Raw genomic sequence first — 21288 nt, 5'->3', positions numbered from 1 at the left:
TTTTCAGCTCCATCAGGTCATTTAAGGTCTTTTCTACACTGTTTATTCTAGAGAGCCATTCATCTATTTTTTTTTCAAGGTTTTTAGCTTCCTTGCGATGGGTTCAAACATGCTCCTTTAGCTTGGAGAAATTTGTTATTACCGACCTTTTGAAGCCTACTTCTGTCAGCTCGTCAAAGTCATTCTCCATCCAGCTTTGTTCTTTGCTGGCAAGGTGCTGCAATCCTTTGGAGGAGAAGTGGAGCTCTGGTTTTTAGAATTTTCAGCTTTTCTGCTCTGGTTTCTCCCCATCTTTGTGGTTTTATCTACCTTTGGTCTTTGATGTTGGTGACCTACAGATGAGGTTTTCGTGTGGATATCCTTTTTGTTGATGTTGATGCTATTCCTTTCTGTTTGTTAGTTTTCCTTCTAACAGTCAGGTCCCTGAACTGCAGGTCTGTTGGAGTTTGCTGGAGTCCACTCCAGATCAGACCCTGTTTGCCTGGGTATCACCAGCGGAGGCTGCAGAACAGCAAATATTGCAGAACAGCAAATATTGCTGCCTGATCCTTCCTCTGCAAGCTTCGTCCCAGAGGGGCATCTGCCTGTATGAGGTGTCAGTCAACCCCTACTGGGAGGTATCTCCCAGTTAGGCTACATGGGGGTCAGGGACCCACTTGAGGAGGCAGTCTGTCTATTCTCTGAGCTCAAACACCATGCTGGGAGAACCACTGCTGTCTTCAGAGCTGTCAGACAGGGACGTTTAAGTCTGCAGAAGTTGTCTGCTGCCTTTTGTTCAGCAATGCCCTGCCCCTAGAGGTGGAGACTACAGAGGCAGCGCCCCTTGCTGAGCTGTGGTGGGCTCTGCCCAGTTGGAGCTTCTAGGCCGCTTTGTTTACTTACTCAAGCCTCAGCAATGGTAGATGCCCCTGCAGTCTGAGTTGATCTCAGACTGCTGCGCTAGCAGTGAGCAAGGCTCTGTGGGCATGGGATCCACTGAACCAGGCGCTGGATATAATCTCCTGGTGTGCCATTTGCTAAGACCATTGGAAAAGCATAGTATTAGGGCAGGAGTGTCCTGTTTTTCCAGGTACTGTCTGCCATGGCTTCCCTTGGCTAGGAAAGGGAAATCCCCGACCCCTTGCACTTCCTGGGTGAGGTGATGCCCCACCCTGCTTTGGCTCGCCCTCAGTGGGCTGCACCCATCGTCCAACCAGTCCCAATGCGATGAACCAGGTACCTCAGTTGGAAATGCAGAAATCACCCGTCTTCTGTGTTGATCACACTTGGGAGCTGCAGACTGGAGCTGTTCCTATTCGGCCATCTTGGAACCAAGATGTTTCTAATGACACACAGGGAAAAGAAAACTGACAAGACCCAGGCAGTTGACTTGACTCTTGTTAGAGGTCAACAGGTGGTTTGTAGGTGAGGAAGTGTCAATGGCTAAAGATACGAGAAAATATCCAACTTCACTGGTAGGCAAACAAAGTAAACTAAAACAATGAGGTACTATTTTTCACATGCCCAAAAGCAAAGATTTTTTTCTTAATATCCAGCGTTGTTGAAGATGTGGGGAAACTAATATTCCCCAACTGTTGGCTAGAATGCAATGGATAAAATTTGACATTTTGCTCTACTTTTTAGGATATGTCCTCAACCTTATATTTTAACTTTTTTGTTAAAATTTCTTATTTTTGATTATTACTGTTTATATATCTAAAAGCTTGTTTTTATTTTCTGATATTTTCTTTAAATACAATTGTACACTTTTTTGGTCTCATGGATGCAATATTTTCTCCTCTCTCTGATGATAGTAATTAATGTTTTCTTCTTTGTTTCCTCTGTTTTTTTAACTGTGTTTTAAAATTTTCATTTATATCTTTCATGTTGAAGACCTTTTCACATATTATCTTATTTAATCTTCACTTAGTTCTATCAGGTTGATATTATTATCCTTGTTTTATAGTTAATGGGTCTTAGAGAGTGTATCACTGTTTTATTTATCTTACCATGGGCAGCTGAAAAAATTGTTGGTCATAGACCAAAATTACTGGTTACAGACCAGCCAAATCCACAGTCCAGCTTCTTAATCTAGTTGGATTCTCTGTTGAATCCTTAAAATCTCTCCTCACCACCTCCCCAACTCCAACCCCAACACTTGTCTCACTATATTAGATAACTTTGTTGGAATTTTTCCAAGTTGAATTAAAGTCTTTCTCCTTCCCTTTATCTTTCCACTGTCATTAGAACTAGTTCTGTCCTGTAGACCATAGAGATCCTTTCCCCTTTCTACATCTCCTTCCATAGGAGATAGTCCCTCAAATATTTGAAATGATATTCCCATGATTCCTCCACATCTGCCATTCCCCAGCCTGAAGAGGCCTGGTTCTGCCTACTTTATTCTGCATCTTTGTGAAATTCTGCTTGGCTAATGTTTTTGGAATGCTTTGGACCATGTCCTGTCAAAGTCTCACTTTAAGTGTGTGTCTATAACTTAACATAGGGTCCAGATATGCTCTGAAAGACTTAACCTCAAATGGGATACTGTCATTTTATTAATGCATCCTGGAGTTGGCTTAGTTCCAATTTGAGGAGTTTCATGTGCTGCAACTTCTTTTCCTAGCAAGTGATAGTTTTGATGTTTCTCACAAATTTTCTAGGACTCTGAGCTGCCTATTTCTACTGACCTCCTTTTTAGTTAGGGTTGTGTGTGTGTGTTGTCCTTACTGGTTACTGCTTTTATCTCATAGGGTCTTTTTTTCCAAGGCCATTTTCACTTAACCTTAGCTATTAAGCCCAAGTGGAGGTGCTAAGGTGATTTGAAAATTGGAAATATCTTAATTTAAATTGCACAAACAAAAACTATCATGTGTATTTGAGAAGGAAAATACAATGTAAATGAGGGCTTTTCAGGCACCATGTTAAGCCCTTGGTATACATTATTTCATTTGACTTTGATAACAGCATTATGAGGTGAGAACTGCTGTTATTCTCAATTTAGATGTGAGGAAGTGTGGCTAGTTTGATACAACTAGTAGGGCCAGAGGTATATTCCAGACCTAAATACCAGACTCAAGCCTAATACTGCTGTTACCCAGAGAAATGAAGTTCACATATTATAATTTATGCCAATTATAGCTGATGTTGTTGGATGGAATTATATAATCTACTGAGGTATATTGCATACTTCTCATCTTTAACAGAACATACCAAACATAAAAACTTTTATTTGATAGGTTGAGGTGATGATATTGAACATCTGCCCTCCCATGTTCATTGCAGCACTATTCACAATAGCTAAGATTTGGAAGCAACCTAAATGTCCATCGAACATTAATTTTTGTGGCCCTTTAAGTATGAATAAATATGTGGCCCTATAAATATGAATCTTATTTATATTTGTATAGGCAGTGCCAAGCATATTATAGGCAACTATGATTCAAATCACTGCACACATGCATATTGAATGAGTACATGAATATGTACTGTATATTATATTCAAAAATGAATCAGTGAAGTTATAAAACAGCAATGACCTCAAGGTCTATTAAAGTTTTTAGAACTATTTGCCACTATACTAAATCTTTTATAAACTGTTTTGCTTTATGAGTCTATATGTCTGCTTTTTGTAATTTTTTCCCTTCTCCCTGTTGGTATAAATAGAATATCTATAGACATGAAATATGCCTGAAGTTCTTTGCAAATGGAAGACTGAAAGGAAGCTGCCCCAGGCAGTTCAGATCGTTGTGTCCAGTAGACGAACAAACTCATGTTTGATACAGGTCATGACTGTATTCAAGGACTTTGATCCTAGTTGTGGGGTCCAGCCGTAGGGGCATCAGGGAAGTACATTCTTGGTCTGTGTCCAAATCATTGGTCAGGGAAGTCTGTCTTAGCACCATGGAGACATAGGAAACTGAATTCAGACCTTATGTGACAGGAGTGGACTAAAACCAGTGCACGCATACGATTCAGCAATTCCATGGCTAGGTATACACCCAAAAGAAAGGAAATCTGTATATAGAAGAGCTATCTGCCCACCCATGTCCATTGCAGCATTATTCACAATAGCTAAGATTTGGAAGCAACCTAAGTGTCCATCGACAGATGAATGGATAAAGAAAATGTGATACATATACACAATGGACTGCTATTCAGCCATAAACACAATAAAATCCTGTCATTTGCAATAACATGGATAGAATTGGAAGTCATTATGTTAAGTGAAATAAGTCAGGCACATAAAGACAAACTTCACTTGTTCCCACTTATTTGTGGGAGCTAAAAATTAAAATAATTGAACTGAGAGAGATAGTGGAAGGATGGTTACTAGAGGCTAGGAAGGGTAGTAGGGGCTGGGGTAGAGTGGAAAAGGGGATGGGTAGTGAGTACAAAAAATAATTAGAAAGAATGAATAAGAGCTAGTATTTGATAGCACAACAGGGTGCTATCAAACCTGTTGCACTGGTTTGCAATAGGGTAACTATAGAAAATAATAATTTAATTGAACATTTAAAAATAACTAAAAGAGTACAATTTAATTGTAACACAAAAGATAAATGCTTGAGGTGGTGGATGCCTCATTTATCCTGATGTGATTGTTATGCATTGCATGCCTGTAACAAAATATCTCAAGTACCCCATAAATATAGATACCTACTGTGTACCCGTAAAAATTAAAAAAAAAAAAATCAGCATAGGGAGCCAGTCTCCTACTAATTTGGTCAACAGTTTAGGTGAGGTTGTAGTCTTAAGGGTGGAAACGAAAAGAGGGCCAGGACCTTGGTAGCCAGACCGAAGTTCACAATTGTGTTATATACTCTGGAATGGATTTAGCCAAGGAGGTTTGCCCAGATTCTCCCATAGGTGATGTTAAATTCATTCCAGGACACTTGACCCCAGGCATGGGAGTGATGGTGGGTTTTCGGGTGCTCTCCACTAACGCAAAAATGCCCATAATATATTCCAGGAATTAGGTGAGACAGAGCCTCAGGAAACAAGCCCATTATGCCTTCACCAAGGCAGGGCAGAGCTGGATAAGGGTGAACAGAAAGGGACAAATTATTGATGAGAGTTCTGTGAGTAGAAACTCCTTTCTCTTCTTTAGAACTTCTGCCTCCAATTTGTTAATGCCACTTCCAAAATACACTGCTCTGAGCTGAAGATAATACTGCAGATAGAGTGCCATGAAGGCATTGGTTTGCAGTGATCTGTAAAAGACTAATGTGCCAGGCTCTGTGCTAAGTGCTTGACTTTTACCACCTTGTTTACCCCTACAACAACACTTTTTAAATTGCCCTATTAAGATATATTAATTATATAGAGTATTTTATCATTCTAAGATGTTTCCTGTGATTCAGTATATATTTATTTACTTTTTGGTTGATTTATTGAGTGAAGAACTGAAAATCACTTTTCATTTCCTTTTTCGTATCACATCTGAAGTGAGATATTGACTAACTGGGTGGGTATGTCCAGAATGGGGAAGGATGCAGAGACTATGTCATATAAGGAACATGTGTCGAAGGAGGTAGTAAAAATGAATATAACTGGGGCTAGTAGTTCCAAGAAAAAAATGGAAATGTGCTCCTGGCTAATCAGAAGGTTTAGCTAAAATATTTTCAGAGCCTATCACGTGAACCTGGTAAAAACAACCCAGTATTGGGCAAAAGAGTTAGGGCCATTTGAGGAAATCCTGGGGCCTAGGCTAGGTGGTGATGAACAGGGAAGATGTGAAGGAAAAAGAAGAGAGAGAATTTTCCCCCTTGCCTTATTGACTTCATCCTGCGTTAGTTCATCTCAGCAATACTTTTCCCTCACCCTCAACAGTTTTTCTATTCTTTTATCTATTTTTGAATTGCTTCTCTGAAAGTACTAAGGCTGCTTTTTCAGCTCCTGGTCATCTGGATCACTACTGGTTTTAGGATTCTTGGGGATAATGGGATGGAGGCATGGGAGGAGAATGTCTAGGTTAAAAAGATACTGAGCTGGAAGTAGAAGCCTTGGTTGAATTTTACACTCAGCCACATACAGGTTGGGCAAGTTGCTTTGCTCTTTAGCTTCAGCTTTTGCACACCTGTAAAATGGGAGTGGTGTGTGTGTTTGTGTGTGTGTGTGTAGTGTATGTACCCTTTGTGTCCTAGGGAGTTTCTTTGAGGATCAAAAAAGAGAGTGGACATAAATGAATTTTGTAAACTGTTTCTGAGAGCATCTAAATGTAGTTTTATGAGTATCATTGTTACCATTGTTGCTGTTCTATTTGCTGAATCTAGTTTAATTTGGAAGCTTCCTAATTCACAATGATTTGTATAGTGGAGTCATCACTCTGTAGGAGCTCTAAATGGAGACTTTGTCCATGATTTCCAAAAGGTCACCCACCCCAGAGTCACATGAGACTAGAAAGCAAATCTGTTTTGTTAATTGGCTTCAAGTACTTTCAGCTTCAAATGGAGGTCTCTAAGGGTCCTTGGCTGGCACATCAACGGGGCATTTCAAAGGAAAGTGGCAAAATCTTGACTGAGCTTCAGAGCAAACACGCACTCTTTTCTTTGCTACTCCCTTTCTAAAAAGAAAAACAAGTTCTACTGGTCTGGATTTGTGTGAGCATGTGTGTATCAGCTTGTTCTAATTCTCTTTTCCCAACCCCTTCTTTGCTTGTCCCATTTTCAAGATAGGATAACACCCAGGTTTTTCTATTTCCTTCTATGTTAGGACTTTCTTAGGATTCCTAAAAATTTTGGCTAAGTAGCATTAGGCCTTCTCTATTTCATAGGTAGGCATTTAAAAAAAAAAAAAAAAAAACAACAACAGTGTCCACTTCTTCAAAACAGTATCCAATTCTTCCTGGCATTTTGATGTAGGAAAAATATTTGAATTTATTTTTAGGGCAAGTCACATGGCAGAAAGAATAACAAGTATTCATAGTTGCCTGGGGAACTCAGCTTCTAGATACTACTGATTATGGGAAAGAGAAACTAATTTTGAGATGAGGCAAATTTGGTGACCAAGAACTAGAATAGCTAGTGGCCTGGGAAGAGGTGGGGTGTGAAAGCAGGTAGAAAATCTATGCAAAATATAGGTTCCTAGTCATTTTTTTCTTTTGTCTCTTTCTGATTACTATATCCTGCCTTCCTGCAGGAGGCATGTAGTAAGATGCTTTGTATACAGGTACTTTGCTTGTTCTTTTCTTTTTTTTTTAATTGTAGAAAAGATCAGGGTAGCAATTTGACCATTTGCCAAATTACCCATAAGATAGGGTAGGCATTAAAAACCCAGGGACACTAAAGTCAGGAAATCCAGCTTCTTGTATTCCTGGATCTTTCTCAGAACAGCCTGTCACATATGACATCTAATGATGTAGCACCAGCTGCTCACAAATACAAGTTCATTAGAGTATATAGACATTATGGGGCCACTAAAAATGTCTTATGTGGCTTGCTGCCAGCATTTTCAGCAGTCTCTCACCAGCAGCCACTCTCTGTTTGCCCTAGCCAAGCTCAGTGACATGGGGACTCCTGTGAGCTCTGTTGTCTTGTGTAGAGAATGGGGATAACTGTAGAGTGTGAAGGCCTGGGGAGAAAAACTTGGGCTGTATTTCCTAGTCACCCCAAGACCTTGTAGACCCAGGAAGTAGCAGTTCCAGAGACAAATTGCTATATGGCTTTCTGCATGCCCATTGCTTTTATCTTGCTGTTGTCGCAGGAAACATCTAGTGTACATCCAGTGTACCCAGGGCCTTTTGGAAAACACCCATTGGCCTCAGTACTCTTTTCCCTCAGACTGGCAGACAATGAAGAAGGAGGAGAGAGAGCTACCCATTGGAGGAGGAAGTAAAGCTGGAGGCTGGGGTAGTGGCAAGATATGAGCATTCGGGTCTACAAGGCTCCAAGTCTCTCATTACTTCACTCCATCAGACCAGGACAATCATGGGGGTTTGGCAGGAGTGGTGTTGCAGGGAGTTTAGGCCTAAGGGAGTGTATGTGTGAGGCATAAAGTAACAAGGAATGGACTTTGTGACCTGAGGTGATGAGGGTGACAGGCCCGCATGGATAAATCAGGAAACACAGGCAACACGTTCTAAGGCTGCATATCAGAGACTCACGGAGTGGAAATCCCTTGGATGAGGGCAGAGCAGCAGCCCAGACGACCAGATAGCCACTGTGGAAGTCATCCCCTCATCACTTTTTCATTCCCAAAACTCAGCTTTTCTCTGACTCTGTTACTTTGTCGGCATCTCCTGTTGCAGTGTCTGGGCAATTTCTCTTAGTTGTTACAACTTGCATTCAAGAGCATCTCTTGTTCAAGGCCCACTCTATTGATCTCTGAAAAAATGGGAGTTAGAACAGTGTTCAAGCATTCAGATAAACCTACCTTCCAATCATAGTTTTGCTTCTTACTAGCTGTCCCACCTTAGGCAGGTAAGTTAACTTATCTGAATGTCAGTTTTCCTGCTTGTAAAATGCAGTTGGTATTAGTACTTAATTTAAAGCTTTGTTATGAGGATTAAATGAGATAATGCAAGTCCAGCCTATAGTTGACTTTGGCTTAAGCAGCAGTTGTTGGAACAATCTATTCTGGCCAAGATCATATGGTCTCAGGACACAAGGTTGGCCACAAAACCAACCCAGTAACTTACGAAGCAGAAACTACCTGTGGTAACTTTTCTCAGAAGGTGGCTATGTAAACTGGCCTCATTTGGTTGAAGGAAGTTGGGGGGTGAATAGGTGGAGAGAATAAAAGAGAAGAGTTAAATGAGTGTCAATGTCTCCTAATAATTAAAAGCTTAGAATCCCTGGAGTCAGGCAGGCTTATGTTCAAATTCCAGCTCTGTGCTTACCATTTGTATGACCATGAATATGTTATCAAACGTCTGGACCCCAGTGTTCTCAAGTGCAAAATAGGCTAATGATATCTACGGTGTTGTGATAATTTGATGAACAATGAGTATAAAGTGCTTAGCACAGTGCCTACTACCCAGTAAGCACATAACAAATGGGGAAGAGGATGATTGTGAGGATGGCAGACATTTTTATTGTCCTAGCATCCGGTGGTGCTGCTCTTGTTATCTAAGGAGGCAAGAAGGAGACAAGAGTGGGTTCTTGGTAAAACTGGATGCAGGTGAAAGAGATGTGTTTATCTGAGGGCCTCGTTTCTGAGCCTCACTTCTACCTCCTGACCCCTTTTGTCCTCCTACCCTGCTACCCAGTGCTTCAGTGCTGCTTAAAGCACTTTGTTCCAAACTCCCGAGGGATGGTTTGCCCCTCCCCTTCCCATAATGACTCAAAACTTCTGTTCATTCTGTTCAGCTTTGCCACAGCCAGGTTTTGGTGAGAAGGACCACACAGCTCCCTTTGACCTTTAAGGCCACCAGAGGTATTTCTTTTTAACTCCACCAAATTGGAAATTAGTGGAGCAATAAGCAATAGAGGATGGAGGGCACTTTGAGCACAGAGACTTCCATATTGCACGATCAGTAGGGAAGGGAGAAGGAATGCATATCCCCAGCTTCCATATTGCACCACCCTCCTTTGCCTGAGAAAGTGAACCCTGATTTTAGAATCTCAGACTAATGTTGTTCCTCAAGGAGGAAGGCAGCTCAGGACTGGTTCCCACCAAGCCAAGTGCAGTCCTAGATTCTGGCTCCCTGTGCCCACTGTCAGCAGGGAAAGCACCAAATCTAGTGAGAAAAAGTTTCTGCAAATGTTAAAATGACAGAAACCACCTTATCCAGCCTAGACTTTTCTGCCATGGGAAAAAGATGAAACCTGGCAATCTGGGAAACTTAACATTTTCAACACCATTTATAGATGTAAAAAGCCTCTAGTTACTTGAGTGTTGCACGTTTAGATATTTGATTTTGTATGTTGATTACAAATGGAGTTGTGGCCTTGTGAACCATCATAATCATCATTATAATCATTAAATTTATGGTTCATATGGCAGTTTCTTATAGATTATTCAATTCACTTTAATCCTCTTAACCCTGTCAAGTAAGTATTACTATTAATCCTCATTTTACAGCTGAGGAAACAAGGTGGAAAAGGTGACTTACTCAAGATCCCAGAGCTAGTAACCTCGAGGTTTTGTTTTACTTTTTGGTTTTGTTTTCAATTTAGGTAATGAGCTACCAACATTAGAATGATGCATAGAAAGATGCTGGGCCATGGTCTTTGCATCTTCCAATAAAGAATAATAAGATATATTAATTTCCAGGAAAAGAGCTGAGGGAGAAAAAAGGGGGAATATGATTTACTGATACAACTTTTAGGGAAATTAGATCCGCGTAGTATTCCAAGCTTTATTTTCATCATTTTCAAACCAAAGTTTAATCTGTTAAAATAGACATGCTTCTTTTACTCTGTGGAAACATGAAGCTCCACATATTACAAGAGGGCTTGGAAGGATGGGCCTACTAATTGGTACAGAGCAACACAGTCTATTTTTTTATTTAAAGATAAAGATGTTTTGGGAAGGAGAGGGGATGTTAAAGGTAGTATTTGGCTGTATGAAAATATAGAAGTATGAGACTGGCAGCTCTGTAGAGGGCTTTGGGTGAGAGAATACAAAGGAGAGAAAGTGAGAAAAACATTGTTGTATGAATATAAGATAAACCACCCCAGTTAAGTACAGGCTCTGGATGAAGTATTTCTATTACAAATTACAGAGCTGGGACAGAAGCAATGTAGACTGTTGATGGAGTATCTTGAGGGGAGTTTGCATACTGGATATGTAAATTATTATTGTTATATTCTTCCATCTTGGGGAAGTTGTTTAACCTATATCATTTGCATTTTTCTTATTTGCAAAATGAGACTAAAACAGTACAGTTCTTACCATATATAATCTTTGAGAGTATTAAATGAAAAAATTATGTGGAGTGCCTACTACAGTGCTTGTCATAAAGAAGGTTGCAGTGGATGTGGCAACACTTTCCTCCATCAACCCCCACCCTCAAAATCCTTTCAGTTATGAAAATTCTGAAACACTGTAACTTTACCTGTATATTTATTGAATATCTACTTTTCCAAAAGTAGAACATGTGAAGAATTCTTGATTTTTCCTTGGAGATACCTTTGCAAGTTAGAGGAAGATATTAGTGCCTGTCTTCCTTGGTTTAGTTTTAATTCAAAAGAAAGATATGATTGAGAAGGTAGGAGAAATGACTGACTAATTCATTTAGATATTAATAGTCCTAAAAGAGGGAACTGTAAGGAAACCAGATACATAGCCTCAATTTTTTTTTTTTTTTTTTTTTTGAGACGGAGTCTCGCTCTGTCGCCCAGGCTGGAGTGCAGTGGCCGGATCTCAGCTCACTGCAAACTCTGGCTCCCGGGTTTACACCATTCTCCTGCCTCAGCCTCCCGAGTAGCTGGGACTACAGGCGCCCACCACCTCGCCCAGCTAGTTTTTTTGTGTGTTTTTTAGTAGAGACGGGGTTTCACCATGTTAGCCAGGATGGTCTCGATTTCCTGACCTCGTGATCCGCCTGTCTTGGCCTCCCAAAGTGCTGGGATTACAGGCTTGAGCCACCGCGCCTGGCTGCCTCAATTTTTTAATAAGGCAGATTTGAAAATAAATATGTGCATAAATAAAATTTTAAAACAAAACCAGAAAATGATAGATGAATTTTCATGATCAAATTTACTAAAAAGAATATGGCTTTAAAAGATGAGTCTAGGCCAGGCACAGTGGCTCACGCCTATAATCCCAGCACTTTGGGAGGTTGAGGTGGGTGGATCATTTGAGGTCAGGAGTTCGAGACCAGCCTGGCCAACATGGTGAAACCCCATCTCTACTAAAAATACAAAATTAGCTGGGTATGGTGGTTGGCGCCTGTAATCCCAGCTACTTTGGAGGCTGAGGCAGGAGAATCGCTTGAACATGGGAGGTGGAGGGTGGAGGTTGCAGTGAGCTGAGATTTGTGCCACAGCACTACAGCCTGGGCGACAAAGTGAGACTCTGTCAAAAAAAAAAAAAAAAGAAGAAAAGCAAGTCTAAAAAAGAAATAACTAAATGAGAAATCTGATTATACAATAATAAATAATCATAATGGATGAGAAAAGTGAAAAGCAGTTAAAACACTTATTTGGTCAGAGGAACTTTACGAGGAGGCCAGAAAGTAGGGTGAGTTTAATTTTCTTATATATTGTTTTCTCTATTTTCTAAAAATTTCTATGGTGACTATGACTTTTATAAAATAAACAGTTTTCCTCCAAGGATTTGTACAATAGAGAAAGGGATGGCAAGTAATTGAGAAGAATGTTTAGAAGCTAGGATAATTCTTTTAAAAGTAGTATCGCTTGGACTAAATATCTGCTGGCGATGAGGCATGGAGGAAAAAATGCTAAAGATAACAAAAGTTATTTTGGTTACAGTTCAGTGCAAGAACATGAACAGGAAGAGCGATGCACAGTGATCATGGATGATGCAAAGGAATTGGAACCTCTGAACTTCTGTTTTGCTTCCATCTAGAAAAATGGAGTTCAATCAGTACAAAGTAAAACATACACAATTAAGAAGTCACTGAAATGGATGAGAATTTATTGAGAGCCCTTGACTTTTCTAAATGAGTTTAAAGAATTTTAGAGAGATATGCTCTTTAAATTATTGGAATTGGTAATCTAAATAGTAAAAGATGAAAGAGAATGTATCCAGGAAACTCCGTATGAGTTGATACTTGGCAAAGTCTTAAAATAAATATGGAAGATTTGTTAGCACCTAAAAAAGAAAGCTCCAGTCACTGGAAACTGGCTTGCATTTATTGAATCAACTTACATCAAATTACTCTAATTTGTGAAATATTTAGAAGGGCTCTAGGGTTAAGAAATTTTGGCAGTCTCTCAAATTCATAGAAACAGTGTACAGTTGACCCTTGCACAACACAGGTTTGAATTATATGGGTCCACTTTCAAACAATTGGAAAAACTCAAAGATGAACCATATAGCCTAGAAATATTGAAAAAAATTAGGTAAAAAGTATGCCACGAATGCACAAAATATATGTAGATATTAATCTATTCTATCATTACTACCACGAAATATACACAAATCTATTATAAAAAGTTAACATTTATCAAAGCTAACACAATTACAGACCATGCATGACACCACTTACAGTTGAGAGAAATTTAAACAAATATAAAGATGCAGTATTAAGTCATAACTGCATAAAATTAACTGCAGTACATACCGTACTACTGTAATAATTTTGTAGCCACTTCCTCTTGCTATTACAGTGAGCTCAGGTGTTGTAAGTATCTGCCTAGAATGCCATAAATTGCATATTGCAGTAAAAATGATCTCTCATGGTTCTCAAGTATTTTGAGTATTTTTCATTGTGTTTAGTGCAACAGTGTAAACTTTGAATAACACCATAGGACCCATGCAAAGTACCATGAGTGATATTGGAAGTGCTCTCAAGAAGCAGAGAAAAGTCATGACTGATGACATTACAAGAAAAAGTTGAATTGCTTGATATGAACTGTGGGTTGAGGTCTGCAGCTGTGGTTGCTCACCACTTCAGACAGATGATTCATCTTGTAGATGGGGGATCTTGCAAACTTACCATATTGATAAATACAGTACAGGACTATAATGTATTTTCTCTTCTTTATGATTTTCTTAATAACATTTTCTTTTATGTAACTTTATTATAAGTATAATCTTTTATGTAGCATATAATACATGTAAAATAGAAAATATGTGTAAATTGACTGTGTATGTTATTGGTCAACAGACTGTTAGTTAAGTTTTTGAGGAGTCAAAAGTTACATGCAGATTTTCAACTCCATGGAGGTCAGTACCCCCAACTTCCATGTTGTTCAAGGGCTAACCGAAGTTTATTTCATCAAGAGTTTAAAAATGGCCCTTCTGCGCGGTCACGCCGAGCCAGCGCCTGGGCCTGGAACAGGGCCATAGTCCCCCAGCTTCACCCACCACCTCTCTACCATGGACCCCCGCAAAGTGAACGAGCTTCGGGCCTTTGTGAAAATGTGTAAGCAGGATCTGAGCGTTCTGCACACCGAGGAAATGCGCTTCCTGAGAGAGTGGGTGGAGAGCATGGGGGGTAAGTACCACCTGCTACTCAGAAAGCTAAATCAGAAGAAAATACCAAGGAAGAAAAACCTGATAGTAAGAAGGTGGAGGAAGACTTAAAGGCAGATGAACCATCAAGTGAGGAAAGTGATCTAGAAATTGATAAAGAAGGTGTGATTGAACCAGACACTGATTCTCCTCAAGAAATGGGAGATGAAAATGCAGAGATAACGGAGGAGATGATGGATCAGGCAAATGATAAAAAAGTGGCTGCTATTGAAGCCCTAAATGATGGTGAACTCCAGAAAGCCATCGACTTATTCACAGATGCCATCAAGCTGAATCCTCGCTTGGCCATTTTGTATGCCAAGAGGGCCAGTGTCTTCGTCAAATTACAGAAGCCAAATGCTGCTATCCGAGACTGTGACAGAGCCATTGAGATAAATCCTGATTCAGCTCAGCCTTACAAGTGGCGAGGGAAAGCACACAGACTTCTAGGCTACTGGGAAGAAGCAGCCCATGATCTTGCCCTTGCCTGTAAACTGGATTATGATGAAGATGCTAGTGCAATGCTGAAAGAAGTTCAACCTAGGGCACAGAAAATTGCAGAACATCGGAGAAAGTATGAGCAAAAACGTGAAGAGCAAGAGATCAAAGAAAGAATAGAACGAGTTAAGAAGGCTCGAGAAGGGCATGAGAGAGCCCAGAGGGAGGAAGAAGCCAGACCACAGTCAGGAGCTCAGTATGGCTCTTTTCCAGGTGGCTCTCCTGGTAGTTTTCCCGGAGGAATGCTTGGAATGGGAGGGGCCATGCCTGGAATGGCTGGAATGCCTGGACGCAATGAAATTCTTAGTGATCCAGAGGTTCTTGCAGCCATGCAGGATCCAGAAGTTATGGTGGCCTTCCAGGATGTGGCTCAGAACCCAGCAAATATGTCAAAATACCAGAGCAACCCAAAGGTTATGAATCTCATCAGTAAATTGTCAGCCAAATTTGGAGGTCAAGTGTAATGCCCTTCTGATAAATAAAGCCCTTGCTGAAGGAAAAGCAACCTAGATCACCTTATGGATGTCGCAATAATACAAACCAGTGTACCTCTGACCTTCTCATCAAGAGAGCTGGGGTGCTTTGAAGATAATCCCTACCCCTCTCCCCCAAATTCAGCTGAGGCATTTTACAGTGGTTTGCCATTAGGGTATTCATTCAGATAATGTTTTCCTACTAGGAATTACAAACTTTAAACACTTTTTAAATATTCAAAATATTTAAAACAAATTTAAAGGGTCTGTTAATTCTTATATTTTTCTTTACTAATCATTTTGGATTTTTTTTCTTTGAATTGGGCAGGGAAGATATGTATGGAAGATTATTGCTCTAATTTGAGTGAAATAAAAGTTATTAGTGCGAGGCAAACATAACTCAGTTGAGGATAAAAAAAAGAGTTTAAAAATGTTTTTTAGTTGTAGAGATTTTCAAACAAATACAAGATGAAGAGAATAATATAATAAACCATTATATACCCATTACCCGTCATCACAAACTATCAATAGTCAGATTTTTTTTGTTTCATCTGTCACTTTTCTCCCAACCATACCTTTTTGTTGTTATTGGACTATTCTAAGCAAATCTCAGACATTATATCATTTTACTTGTGAGTACTTCAGTATGAAAAAAATGTATAGCAGAGTCTTTCATGATATGCTTAAAGATGAGTTGGAGAAATAGAGATTGGATAAGAATGAACTAAAAGGATTGGTACTAACATGAACCATGGCCAAATCATGTTGATAAATAGTTTGAAATCTTCCTTGAAGAAAGGTGGTAGGGAAATATACCACAAGATTCTGTCCTTGTTGTTGTCTTACATGGCACGATTTATCAATGACATGACTGAAAATTTAGAAAGCATGCTTAGCAGATTTGCTAACAGTACATAGCTTTTAGTGAGACTGCAATGTATTACATAAAAGGGTCAAGTATCATCAGGCTGGAAAAACGAGCTGAAACCGTAGGTTGACATTTAATTGATACACACAAGGTGAGATTCCTGACTTGGAAGTAGTTCATGTGAAGATCTGTAGGTTTTACCAGACCATAGCCCTCAGTATGAGTATCTAAAATGATGAGTCATATTTAAACAGTGTTAATTAATGTTTAGTTTCCAGATGAATGGCTATAATAACTTCACTATATCTGCTGTATTCAGTTCAGAGCAATGTATTTTGAGAGGGACATTACAAACTGAAGGGCATCTAGTGGAGGGTAATTAAGGTGACATAAAATCTGAAAATCATGATATGTGAAGAATGGTAAATGGAGCTTGAGCTATTTAGCCTGAAGAATAGGGGACTTGAGGATGGGGTCGATATACTGGCAACCCTTGAGGACTTGAAAAACAAATTTTTAATGAAGTAAACAAATTCTAACTTGCTTTGTAGCTTTGAGCTGGGATCAGAGAGTGGAAGTTAGAATGAAACAGAACTTGGGTCGAGATAGATTGCTAACAGTTAGACATGTCTGGCAATGGCTTGGACTATGTAGATTTGCACTTCTGTCCCATCAGTGGAGAATTTTACTGCAGAGGGTAAATACCCGTCTTTTAAACAGGATTGCCACTTGGAAGGAGTTGGACTAAGTCAGAGGTTCACAAGGGGAGAACCTTGGCTGTACATTAGAATCACCTGGCAGGAGGTGGGGGTGTTAAAAATGAACAGTGCCTGGTCCCCATGCCAGAGATTCTGATGCAATTGCCCCAGGCAGGACTACAGAAAGTCCCCAGGGAACTCCAGAGTGCATGAACTCTAAGGATCCTTTCAACTTTGAGATTTTTTTTTTGGTCCGAAAAAAAGAAATCGTGTTCATGGGGGCTATTTTAGAAGCCAGCATGGTGGAAAACCTGAAGATGACAGTGAAGTCAGGTACAAAACTGAGCTCAGGGGAGTAAAGAGAATTGCTTAAGAGAGACTAAAAGTGCCAGAGCTTACCAGGAGACAGCGCAGCTTAGAGGAGAGGGTGCCTTGCATAGTTAAAAAAACATCAAAAAAAGTGTGACTGAGTGGGAATGGTATGAGAAGAAAGCGTGGCTGAAGAAGATGGGAGTGTCCATCTGGCAACCCACCCTGGTTTGCCTGGGACTGAGAGGTTTCTTGGGATGCAGCACTTTCAGTGTTAAAACCAGGACAATCCCAGGGAAACTGGGATGGTTGGTCACCCGAGTGCCCCACAGGCCCCTGTCAAAAGACAAAATTACAACAAATTTAGTTTAAACATCTCAATAGGCTTTATTGCGATTTTAGAATTGGGCAACACTTCATTCCATAACATAGAGTAAGTGTTCCAATGAGTTGACCAGATGCGGCAGGCTTTCTAGACAGAGAAAGGTCTGAAGAAAGCAGAAACAAAGGACAAAGAGTAGATTGGTCATTTCAAAGTTACTTTCATTGTGGGGATAGGGAGATAGAAAGATGGAAAGATAACTGATTGGTTAACATCAGGTTACTCTGTTGTAAGAATTAAAACAGAGGGAACTTCATGATTGCCAATTGAAGACTGAAACTGGCCTGTTGAGAAATTAGGCTGTTGCCTCTCTCTCCTGATTTCACAGAAGGCCAGATAACAAACTCAAGGTTTGGAGAAGCAGAATCTTAGATAAGTGACTCTATTTTGGTTTTTAGTCTGGTCTGTTGGGGCCTAGTGCAGGAGTTTAGTCCAAAACAGTGGCCTCCTATAATTTTTGTTTAACACCCAGCAATGAAGGCAACACGGGAAACCATTTGTTATGCTAGTCACTCTTCCTGCAGAGTAAAGATGTGCTCTGCATTCATCTGAATTCATGGCTTTGGTGTGCGTAACTGCAAAGGCTGAAATGTCGCGTTCACTCTGGCTATGTATTCCAATCATAGTACCATGCTTGTGTGCCCAGCATCTTGCCAGGGTACTGGTCTTGGGCTTACTATGCTTTCTTTGGGGTGCCTTGGGATTCCTTACATCATTGCTTCCTCCCAACACCAGCTGAAACCTCCTAAAATGATTTTGAAGCTTGTTTCTTTGAATAGCTTCTTAGCAATTTCCTCACTGCTATTTCAGTTCCCCTCCCACCATTGTGTTAAACAGTCCCAAAAGCAATTTCATTAAACTGGCTGACTTCAAGGATGGTGAACTAGAACTGCTTCTAAAAAGCAGGCTAATAGTGACCGAGGGAATTGCCTAATAAGGAATAGACTGGAGGCCTGCTGCCCCTACATAATCTCTTTCTTATAAAAAGAGAAGTATGGATGAGATATGTTGAGTTGTTTATAAAAAAATAATGCAGGGAAAATCCCCCTAAAATTATGGGGAAAAGGCCCCTGGTTGGGCTTTAAGTATAGAGAATAACTTGGGTAGTCTTCACCCACTGTATCCCTAAAAGGCCTCACACTTGCTCTTCACTCTCTTTCTCCCCCTCTCATCCGCCATTAATTAGGGGGTTACTTATGTGTGTTATGAATTAAAGCAGTGGTTCTCAAAGTGTAGTCCCTCAACCTGCAGCAGAGCATCACCTAGCAACTTGTTAGAAATGCAGATGCCCTGGCCTCACCTCAGACTTACTGAATCAGAAACTCTGAGGATGGGGTCAAGCAATTGTAATAAGCCTTCCCGGTGATTCTGATGCAGGTTGTTGGTTAAAAATTGGATTAGAGAAACCATGTCTTTAGAAGGTTCTTTAAAGGAGAAGTTGTCCAGGGCCTCCCCTCTGACATGGGGCTGAACAGGAAAGCAGCAAGCAGAAGAAATTTCAGAACTAACCACTGAGTCGTGGTGGGTGGTGGTTTGACATTTACGTGACAAGACAGTTAATGTGACAGGAGAGAAAAATGAACAGAGAATTGTGAAATCAAATAGGATCAGAATGATGTCACAGTGGTCAATCCAATTAATCGTATCATTACAAAATCAGAAAGTCACTAATGACTGTAATTTCTAATACATATCTGCATAAAAGGGCATTGTATGATATGAATTAGATTTTTAAGTATACTGTATTTTGTTTCATTTTGGAGATATAGCTTTTAGTAAAAACATGTCTAGTAGGTTCTGGTCAATCCTTAATCGAAGCTCTATGTTGACAGGAAAATAGAAACTCATTGAATTTTTAAAAGATGATTTGGTTACTACAGTTTTATTATTATTATTTTTTAGAGTTCTGTGGCAAAGAATCACAGAGGCCAAAAATGTGAAAAAAAGTCATATGGTTTAATGATCTTTGTAATCATAACCCTATCAACCATAGCAAAAACAACAATTATAAGTACAGTTGCCATTTATCAAGTGCCTACTCTGTGCAGACACTGCTAAGTGCTCAGCACGAGGGATGAAGTCATAGATAAGCAGCGGACATGGTCCTTACCCTCCTACCCAGTGATTCCCAACCCTGGCTGCACATGGCACCAGGAAGCCATTAAAAAATGTCAGTGCCCAGGCCCCCCAATCCTCAAGGGATTCTGATTTAAGTACTTTGAGATGGGACCCCAGAGTTGGCATTTTTACAGAGGTCTCCAGTGAACCTAATGTATACATCTGGAATTGAGGACTGCTCTGGTGAAAGACTTACACATGTAGACAATTCATTATAATAGCCTTAAATGCTATGAACAAAAAGCTCCCAGAGTGCTGTGAAAGGCACCAGTTAGTGTGGGGTTCAGGGTAGGATTTTTTGAGGCATCGTTGAGGAAGTGACTTTCTGCTGGGATCTAGAAGGGTAAATAGAAAATAGCTAAGCAAAGAGGATGGGAAGAAAATGTTCCAGGCAGAGTACATAAATTGTGCTAGGGCTCTGGGCGGGGACAGCGTAGTGAAGTGAGGGCTGAAAGGGGGCAAACAGTGAAGGAAATATGGTGATTAGAGAAGCTGGAGACCCAGGGAGGGGCCAGAACATACACAACATATGGGCTAGATAAAGGATTGTGTTCTTTCTTATAAAAGTAATGGGAAGCTATGAAGTATTCTAAGTAACTAGTGGATGATGTGATCATATAGACCCTTTGAAAAGATTACTGTGGCTGTAGCTGGAAAGCAGATTGGTGATAGGTAAGAGTGGATGCAGGGGGACCAGTTAGGAGTCTTCTGTGGGAGGGCATGATGATGGGACTAAGAAGACACTAGAGTGATGGAGAGGGTTACATGGCATCAGAATCTTTGGGAGGTTCCAAGACTTGGTACAAAGTTTCAGAGACATTTGCTGAATTAGTGAGTTGCTTGGATATAAAGGGTGAGGGTGGGGAAGGAGTACAGGATGATGCCACTGTTCTTGGTGTCAGTAACTGGATGAGTGGTGATGTTCACTGAACTATGAACGTTGAGTTATGGAAAGCTGGAGGAGAAACAGTTTTGCAGAGGAAAGGAGAGCATGAATTCTGTTTGGGCACAATAGGTTTAAGGTGCCTGTGAGATATCCAAGCTAAAAGGTGAAGGAGGCAGCTGAAAGTTCAATAATACATATGTCTGAACCAAATATGGAGTATTTCCTACCTATGGACAGTGACTAAGACCATGGAGTCCGGTGAGGTCACTCTAATCATTTTTTCATACAGAGCTCACTATATCTTCACATCAACTTACCTAAATAAGTTACATCTTTAAAATTTTATCTAGAACATGAAAATTTAGACAGGTTAAATAACTTGCCTAGGTCATGCAGCTAGTAAGAGGCAAGGTTGAGATCCCATTTCGCAGGAGATGCATTGGTACCTAGTCATACTGCATTTCCTTAATCAGAATGACTGATTCTCAGATACAATGGAGAATTAACCATGTTTGCTAAGGAACGACCAGTGACCAGCTGAGTGTATATTTTCTTCCATTATAAACATGGCATTTGAGTCTACTATTCTTGGAAAGTCAGTGAAAAAATATCCCATGGAGTTTATGATTAAGCTCTGAGATCCAGATTTTGGGTTTACTGCCCAAACATCTGTCCCCTTGCTTCCTAGAAAACACACAAACTGAAGTTGAGGTTGCCTGGAAGGCTTACTAAAAATAGTGAGAATCATGGAATTGAGAAGTTAAAACACATTTGAAGTAGTCAAATATATACCTCCACTTTTTTGATGGAAAACATTGTGCACTAAAAGTCTAAATCCATTTCAGCCATTCAACTGACATATGTAACACTGCTATACGCCAGACCCTTTGCTGGACTCTGGAGAGGCACACCTTGTTCTTAAGGGGCTCTGTCTCATAGTGGAGGCTGACACAAGTTAAAGGCTATTATAGCATTGTGAGAAGGGTGCTATGAGA

At 40.1% G+C, this 21288-nt stretch overlaps 1 protein-coding gene and 1 pseudogene across 1 annotated transcript in view; both read left to right on the top strand.

Annotated features, from left to right (window-relative positions):
* Nucleotides 1–21288, top strand: part of LOC105478478 (protein CC2D2B) — a 264293-nt gene that overhangs the window by 10846 nt on the left and 232159 nt on the right. The gene's annotated exons all lie outside the window — the stretch shown is intronic.
* On the top strand, nucleotides 13699–15155 carry LOC105478477 (hsc70-interacting protein-like; annotated as a pseudogene).

Source organism: Macaca nemestrina, chromosome 9, assembly GCF_043159975.1.
Source record: "Macaca nemestrina isolate mMacNem1 chromosome 9, mMacNem.hap1, whole genome shotgun sequence".
Classification (NCBI taxonomy): domain Eukaryota; kingdom Metazoa; phylum Chordata; class Mammalia; order Primates; family Cercopithecidae; genus Macaca; species Macaca nemestrina.
The sequence above is the reverse complement of the archived record's forward strand: the minus strand, read 5'-3'. Positions and strand labels throughout refer to the sequence as shown.